General features: G+C 39.4%; 1 pseudogene; it reads right to left on the reverse strand.

The window, feature by feature from the left end:
* Window positions 1-611: 611 nt before the first annotated feature.
* On the reverse strand, window positions 612-1328 carry LOC131762440 (ret finger protein-like 4A-like protein 1; annotated as a pseudogene).
* Between the last annotated feature and the right edge of the window lie 7787 nt (window positions 1329-9115).

Genomic DNA, 9115 nt, shown 5'->3' on the forward strand with positions numbered 1-9115 from the left:
GAGCTTTGTACAGGGAAGTGTCAATCAGGATGGGCCACGGTTATAGGGACAGGGTCCCTGGACCTCATCTCCCCACAGAGGTGCCATTATCACGTCATCTGTAGTATAGGTGACGCTGTCTGCATGGAGAGTCTGGGGCATCTCCAATGAGGAGCAAATCTTATCCCCAGTGCAAATCACCTTCATCCATGTCTGGGGATTAGTCACAACTCCTGGCAATTATTGAGAAGATCTACATGAGCAGCTGAGCAGAGGGTACAGAAAGTTTTTTATGTTCCCAGTTGGAGAATCCAAGTTTAGAACGAAAGTCACAACTGGGGGGAGGGGACACTCAAAGGGCACCAGAGGCTCCCTTCACTGTGTTTCCCATTGGGTGTTTTACTTCATGGTCTCACTTTTCCAAACTGTTCCAAAGTCTCTTCACCCTGAGCATTAGCATACCATCTGAAGGCTGGACTTCCCACTGAGATTAACTTCCACAACCCTTGATATTTATGGTGTCAGGTCTGTTTAATCTGGAAAATACCTCCTTTGAAGCCAGTGTTTCCTTCCTCAGAATCCTCAGGTCTCTGTTGTGTCCACATGACTCTGTAAGGAGATCATAATTTGTTCTAAGACACACACGGATCTCTCTCCTTGAGTCTCTCATTGCACCACCAGCCTGTCCTTGTGTTCTGGGAGTTATTGCCAGGAAGAACCATTCTTTGAGAACAGCAGGAAGGCAGAGTGTGGGCAGAGAAGACACCTCCATTTCTCAAACTCACAGTCCAGAAGCCAAGATCTGGAGTCAGGTGAGGCTTCCCTTGTCGACGAACAGATTCTTTCCAAACGCCCACATCCCATTCTTGGCTGGACCCCAGGTCCACCTCCCAGTAATGGCGGCCAGAGGCGAAGAGAGGGAATCCCCGGACACAAGTTGTCTGGCTGAATCTCTCAGGTCAGGACCTTTTCTTCTGCTTGAAAAACCCACAACAGACAGTTTTCAGGTCCTCAGAAATGATGAGGTACTTGTTGGCTGTGTCAACATCCAAGGTCACGTCCACTTGGAAATTCCGCATCCTTGGGTTCATCTGGAGGACAGCTCTCAGCTGGGGCCCTAACTCCTTAACCTTTGAAGCCAGAGCTCAGAGCTTGAGAGCACACCTGAGGTCATTCTTTTGTGAGACCACAGAGCAGTTGGGGCGCAATAAACCCTCCCCATCAGGTTCCTTCTGCAGTGAATTGAAGCACTGGAAGCAGCAGACATATCCACATTTCAGGTACATGGGGTTTTCAAGATAAGTCAGGCAAACCATACATTTACTTGCTTCTTTCAAGTGTTCAGCCATGGGTCCTCTCTGCTCAACTAGGTCCAGCTGCTTCCCCTGACAGCTCAGTTCTAGGCGTTTTCCTATGGAAATGCCACTGTACTATTTGAATGCCTTCTTAATTTTAAGTCAAAAAGAGCACAGTAATCTATTATCAAAAAATATTTTAATTATCTACCTATTGACAACTTGGTTAGGTCCTTCTTTTATTTTATTGAAAGCAAAGAATTGAAAATTGACCTAATTTACTAACAAATTTTTTTTCTTACCCAGTCATTAGAGTTCTTCAATTTCTAGGAAATATGACCCCCAAAAAAGCTTATCACATGCTACTGATTATACTGTTCAACTTTTTCTCAGAGGCCTTTTGCTTATGGAGCTAAAACAGATGAAACTGGGGTTAAAAGCAAAATTGAAATTGTGTATTTTAGAGCTTTTCTTTTTTTCTTTTTTTAGTTTATTTATTTTATTCATATTTGGCTGGGTTGGGTCTTCATTGCTGCGCGCAGGCTTTCTCTAGTTGTGGAGAGCAGGGGCTACTCTTCCCTGCAGTGCGCGGGCTTCTCATTGCTGTGGCTTCTCTTCTTGGGGAGCACGGGCCCTAGGCACGCAGGCTTCGGTAGGTGCAGCACGCAATCTCAGTAGTTGTGGTGCACGGGCTTACTTTCTCTGTGGCGTGTGGGACATTCCCAGACCAGGGCTTGAACCCAGGTCCCCTGAACTGGCAGGAGGATTCTTAACCACTACGCCACCAGGGAAGCCCAGAACTTTTCTTTTTGACTGTAAGCAAATTCATATATATATATATTTTTTTTTTTTTTTTTTTTTTTTTTTTTTGTGTGTGTGGTTCGCGGGCCTCTCACTGTTGTGGCCTCTCCCGTTGCAGAGCACAGGCTCCGGACGCGCAGGCTCAGCAGCCATGGCTCACGGGCCCAGCGGCTCCGCGGCATGTGGGATCTTCCCGGACCGGGGCACGAACCCGCGTCCCCTGCATCGGCAGGCGGACTCTCAACCACTGCGCCACCAGGGAAGCCCAGCAAATTCATATATTAATGTCACGTTTCACTTTGTAAGGACACCTCAAAATGCGTAGTAAGGATATGACAGAAATACAGACAGACGATGCAGGATATTTATTTGTATATAACTGATTTCTTCCCCAAATGGGTTGAAGTCAATTATGTTTAGGTAATTACACATTTCACAGAATTGGAATCAGTATATTAACATTTGAAAGGGAAAGATTAATACTAATTAAATCAAGCTGGTTTTCTAAATGTGTAACGTATTTTGCTTAGGTCATTATATACTAGATTTGCACTTGGGGAAATTTTTTATTTGCTTTTGAAACTAAATAGATGTTCTACCTTTAGGAGTATAGTTTAAATATTTTATGCAAATTGCAAGAGAGAAGAACTCAGTTGCAAATAAGTACATGCTTACAAAATGTACATTAAGTATTGTTGAGCATATTATTTAAAGTATAATCTGCAACATATTCCTGTTACGGTGCTTAAACCTAACACTTTGGAGCGAATTGTGTCCCCCTGACATTCCTAGGTTGAAGACCTAGCCATTCCCCACCCCCTGCCCACAGTGTGACTGTACTTGGAGAAAAGGCCTTTGAAGAGGTTAGAAAGGTTAAATGAGGTCATTCGAGTAGGTCTTTAATCCAACAGGGCTGATGCCCGTATAACAATAGAAAGAAACACCAGAGCTCTCTCTCTCCTATGTGAGGACACAAGGACAAGGTGCCCACCTGCAAGCCAGGAAGAGGGGCCTCATTAGAACTGGACCATACTGCCACCCTGATCTCAGACTTCCATCTCGAGAACGATGAGAAAATATATTTCTGTCATTGAAGCCCCCCAGTCTATGGTATTTTGTTATGGCAGCTAAGATACCTAATATGTACATGGTAGGATTTAATAAAGGAGCAGAAAAGTGGTTGATGAGTGACAGTGAGCAGGAGATTTGTACCTTCATAAAAAAGGAGTATGGATTTCATATTTTGTTAATTTTACCAAAAGTTAATGAAAATGTTTCTCCTAGGAATTTGAATAAATATTCAAGAGAACACAAAACACTAACTTACCTCTAATATATGTTTCTTATTAGAAAATAAAACGTTGACAAGTTGGAAGAACATGTGGGTCTTTTCACCTTGATATCATGCAAATTATACCAGTGAGACTAGACTAAAATGCAGGTAAATGAGCATATTCACTGACTTCATCCTCTTTACTGAGATGGTGAAACTGCAGAGAAAGGATGCTTCATAGCATATTGGTATTTCCCAGCATGCTGCTTTCAAATCTTGAATATTTCAAGACAGCTAGCTAGCTAAGTACAGAAACCTGTCACGAGTTTGTCACCTGGGCGAATAACGCGCTGCCATCTTCCATATTTCCAAGAAATGTTCTTTTGACTCTGTTCTCAACGATTTCTTTCCTCAGGAACAATACCTTCTTTGCCAGTAGTGAAGACCAAAAACAAACAAAGAAACAAAAAAACCATCACCTCTCCCCTCCACTACATAATTCCGTTACAGACTTGAAATCAAAAACATCCTAACATACATCAGCTTACTTGTTTAAGGTATTGTCTCACTCTGTCCAGGCTGCTATAACAAATTACCATAGACTGTGTGGCTTAAACAAGAAACTCTTATTTCTCACAGTTCTGGAGCCCAGGAAGTCCAAGAACAAGAGGCCAGAAGATCTGGAGTCTGATGAGTCTCCTCTTCCCAGTTTGTAGATGGCTGTCTTCTCATTGTAACCCCGTATGCCAGACAGAGAGAGTGGGCTCCACTGTTTGTTCTTATAAAGGCATTAATTGTATTCATCAGGGCACTGCCCTCAGGACCTAATTATCTTACAAAAGCCCAGCCTCCAAATACCATCACATTGGGAGTGAAGATTTCAACATACGAATTTTGTGGGGACACATTCATTCCATAAGAGTTATGCTTTGCCTTAACAGAGATAAAAGCATAAGACACAGAAAGACACGATACCCTATTACCTTCAGTTCATGGTGTCATTTTGCTTAAAGAGGTCTCTCAAATACCTGTAGTTTGAGTTGCCTCTGTGCGGTGTCCCAGAGGTTTCTATACCCAAGACAAAGTACCGTAGCATGATTTGGGTCGGATGAGATCTCTTCTGTAAGGCAAAAGATGGGAAATTGTGGAAGGAAAGACAGAAAAGGAGAATCAGCCTGATGCAGGTGCATTTGTAAGCAGATGAATACAGAAAGAATACATATATATATATATATATATATATAGAGAGAGAGAGAGAGAGACAGAGAGAGAGAGAAAATTTGTAAATTGATTCCCTTGAAATTATCTGAATCTGTATACCTCTTGGAATGTCTTCATGCACCCCTAAAGCTATGCAAACCCCAATTCAAATGAAATATTCTTACTACTGCTAATAATTTTCATTGCAATGTACTAAGAGGTTACTTTAAAGTAAGTATTCTATTAGATTCTTCAAATAGATCAGCTCATTTAAATTGTGTCCATCAGGTGAGAGCCATTATTAACCCCATTTTACAGATGAAGAAATTGGGACTCAGAGAAGATAAGTAATTTGCCCAGAATCTCACAGCTAGTAAGTGTCAAAGCCAAATTCAATCCTAGGTCCATCTGACTCCAGAGCCTGTACTTTGTGATAATCTTATGTGGCCTTGTATATGTGTTATTGATTGACAGCAGCTTAATAGGTACCCCTCCTAGATAACTGGTACTCCCCAAAGAATGATTCTCTAATGGTGGATTTTCAGAACTATGTAGCAGAGCTTTTTTTTTTTTTTTTTTTTTTTTAACATCTCTATTGGAGTATAATTGCTTTACAATGGTGTGTTAGTTTCTGCTTTATAACAAAGAGAATCAGCTATATATATATATATACATATATCTGCATATCCCCTCCCTCTTGTGTCTCCCTCCCACCCTCCCTATCCCACCTCTCTAGGTGGTCACAAAGCACCAAGCTGATCTCCCTGTGCTATGTTGCTGCTTCTCACTAGCTATCTATTTTACATTTGGTAGTGTATATATGTCCATGCCACTCTCTCACTTCATCCCAGCTTACCCTTCCCCCCTCAAGTCCGTTCTCTATATTTGCATCTTTATTCCTGTCCTGCCCCTAGGTTCTTCAGAACCATTTTTTTAAGATTCCATATATATGTGTTAGCATACGGTATTTGTTTTTCTCTTTCTGACTTACTTCACTCTATATGACAGACAAATTACTCAGTTTCATTTCTTTTTACGGCTGAGTATATGTGCCACATCTTCTTTATCCATTTGTCTGTCGATGGACACTTAGGTTGCTTCCATGTCCTGGCTATTGTAAATAGTGCTGCAATGAACATTGTGGTACATGACTCTTTTTGAATTATGGTTTTCTCAGGGTATATGCCCAGTAGTGGGACTGCTGGGTCATATGGTAGTACTATTTGTAGTTTTTTAAGGAACCTCCATACTGTTCTCCATGTGGTAGAACTTTGAGAAATATTTTCATCAAAACAGTCTTCCCAGTGCTTCCTCAAATCATTAAATAAATAAATATATTTCTCTTCTCTTGATACACATATTACCCTATTTTAATGAGGTTGCAATGGGGAAATCAAATATGAATAACAAATAAGCATTCAAATTAAGAAAACTTTAAATTATTCTAAGGTCTTTATTTCGCCCACTGTTAGCAATCCTCTCCTCATGTTTTCATAATTAAGGGATTTTGTGGTCACTGGAATTTTTTCCCCAAAAATACTCCCCCAAAGGATTAATTCTTTAATTCTCAGTTTGTGGTCTAAACCTGTGAGTGAATCTAAAAATCCCTTTATTGATTAACCACATAGTTAAAAATTGAAGGTAATGATGACCATAAAGGGTACTGCTTTCTGCAAAGAAATAGACAAATTTATGGTACCTTAAAAAAAAATAGTCTCTTCTTAAACCTATTTCACACGTGTACACACACAATTTTCAGTGTAACTTTGAGTATTTCATAATGGAGCTTGAACTAATATTCAGCTACTTACTCTTTTTGTATTGAAGTATAGTTGATTTACAATGTATTAATTTCTGCTGTATAGCAAAGAGATTCAGTTATACATATATATACATTCTTTGTTAAATATTCTTTTCCATTATCGTTTATCGTAGGATATTGAACATAGTTCTCTGTGCTATACAGTAGGACCTTGTTTATCCATTCTATATATAAAAACTTACATCTGCTAACCTTGGCTACTTATTGTTTAAGACAAATTAAAGCTGTTTTCTTGGGTAGAGTTGGGATCCATGTTTTTTCAGCCATATCAACATGTGAGAAGTGGCAAGGCATAGTGTGAAAAAGGCAGGTCAGTACCCTACATTAGAAATTTAGGAGAGGAGAGTCAGCTTAATGATCTAGACTATAAACATCATACAGCCATCACTGATTCAAAACAGCATCTCAGGTAAAGCCAGTTACACTACATTGCTGAGACACTGCTAAATGAGGTAGAGTGGGGAACCCCCAAATCTAAGGAATTTAGTAAGCAAAGAGCAGGAGACAGACTGGGCTAGTTCTTGAGAGTATATTCTATGTAAAAAAAAAAGGTGCAAATGAACTTATCTAGAAAACAGAAATAGCGTTACAGATGTAGAAAGCAAACTTATGGTTACCTGGGGGTGAGGGGAGGGAGGGATAAATTGGGAGATTGGGAGGGACATATACACACTATTGTATATAAAATAGATAACTAATAAGGACCTACTATATAGCACAGGGAACTCTACTCAATACTCTGTAATGACCTATATGGAGAAATAAGCTAAAAAAAAGAGTTGATATATGTATACGTATAACTGATTCACTTTGCTGTACAGCAGAAACTAATACAACATTGTAAATCAATTATGCTCCAATAAAAAAATTTTAAAAAGAGTAGATTCCATAAAAATAATGAACAAATATCCACTACGAAACAATAACAATGTCATATTTTCATGTTTTGCTTAAAGAAATTTTCATGCAAATGTATTCTTCATAACAGCCTGTGGAGTTTGTGGAGCAGATACTATTTTTATTATGTGGCAGAAAAGGAAACCCAGGCACCGAAGAGACTGGGTGAATTGCCCAGTTGCCCTCAGCTGCTTCCTGGCACAGTAATGACCAGACAGACCCCAGTCCAAGGTGGGCCCACTTCTTTCTAGTAATCTGAGACATTCTCTGCTTCCTCTGCCCCACCCTTCTAATGTCTATGTTTGTAATGGCTTCTTCCTGTCACTTCCGGTAATCCCTTCTCCACCTAGTCAATCCCCCTGTGTCTACATCTCCCTCACTCCTCATTTTCATCAAAGGTAGAAACCATAATTAAAATCCGTGCCCCTACATTGTTAGTGGTACTGAGGGCTGGGGACCCAGAAGTCCCCACTACAAGAAGCTGAGAATTTACATGATCCCACATCAAACTACGACAATGAACTCTGTCAGTGCCCTTTTGTTCCTACTGATGGTTTATTACACTTGCACAGAAATAATGACTGGCCATTTTCTAGTAGCTGATAATCTAAAACAATGACTTTGTTTTGTACAGTCTCAACAAGAATGTGAAAAAATGCGTTTGAGTATCTATACAGTCCTAAGTGGACTCTGGTTTCCATTGAATGGATTTAAATGCCTTGTCATTTTGATCCTGCATAAATCTTGCCATTTCTGGATGAAGATACATCTACTACTGGACATTTATATAACATAAACATCTACTACTGGACAAAAATTGCGCAGACATTTAAGTTAAAATGTTCAGTTATGTTAAGTTCACCTCTCTACTTCTTTGCATATAATGGATTTTTTCACATGAACTCCCTATTTGGTCATGTCTCCCCTGTAACTGCCCAATGTTTAAACCAATGTCAAGTTGCAGTGATAATAATAGGTGGCATTTCTTGGAGTACTGATCTAAGTGCTCTGTATTTTCTCATTAAGCTCGCATAACAACCATATAAGGTAAGCACTCTACATTAATCCCATTTTGCAGATGCAGAAACTAAGACACAAGAGAGGTTATGGGACTTCCTCAAGGTCTTCCGGGCAGCTCAGGCATTTGTACCTAAGCAGTCTGGCTTCAGAGTCCACTTCCGCAATCCCCACACTAAACTGTCTCTGATATTGCATGCTTATAAATTCTATCTTACTTGTTTCATCACTGTATTCCAGCTGCTTGCGTCACCTACATGCCTAACATATCTTCAACCTCTTTGACTTTAAAAGTTAAACAAATTAACTTATAATGAATTATGAACTTAAACGTAAAATATAAAATGATAAAACTTTCAGAAAATAAAACCAGTAGAACATCTTTAGGATTAGATGAAGAGTTTTTAGACTCGACACCAAAAATCATGATCCCTTAAGGAAAACTTTGATAAGTTGGACCTCATCAAAATGTAAAACTTGTGCTCTGCAAAGGACCCTGTTAAGAGGATATAAAGATAAATTACAGACCAGGAGAAAGTATTTGCAAATCTTATATGTAATAAAGGACTTGTATCTAGAATATACACTATAAAGAGCTCTCAAACCTCAACAGGAAGAAACAAATAATCCAATTCATGCCAATTAGAAAATGCACAAAAGACACGAACATACATTTCATTGAAGAGGATATACAGAGAGCAAATACAGATGAGAAAAGATGTTCAACATCTTAGCCATTAGGGAAATGCAAATTAAAACCTCAATGAGGTATTACTACATACATATCAGAATGACTAAAATTAAAAATAGTGAAAACATCAAATGCTGGCA

The sequence above is a fragment of the Kogia breviceps genome, chromosome 9 (assembly GCF_026419965.1).
Source record: "Kogia breviceps isolate mKogBre1 chromosome 9, mKogBre1 haplotype 1, whole genome shotgun sequence".
Lineage (NCBI taxonomy): Eukaryota > Metazoa > Chordata > Mammalia > Artiodactyla > Physeteridae > Kogia > Kogia breviceps.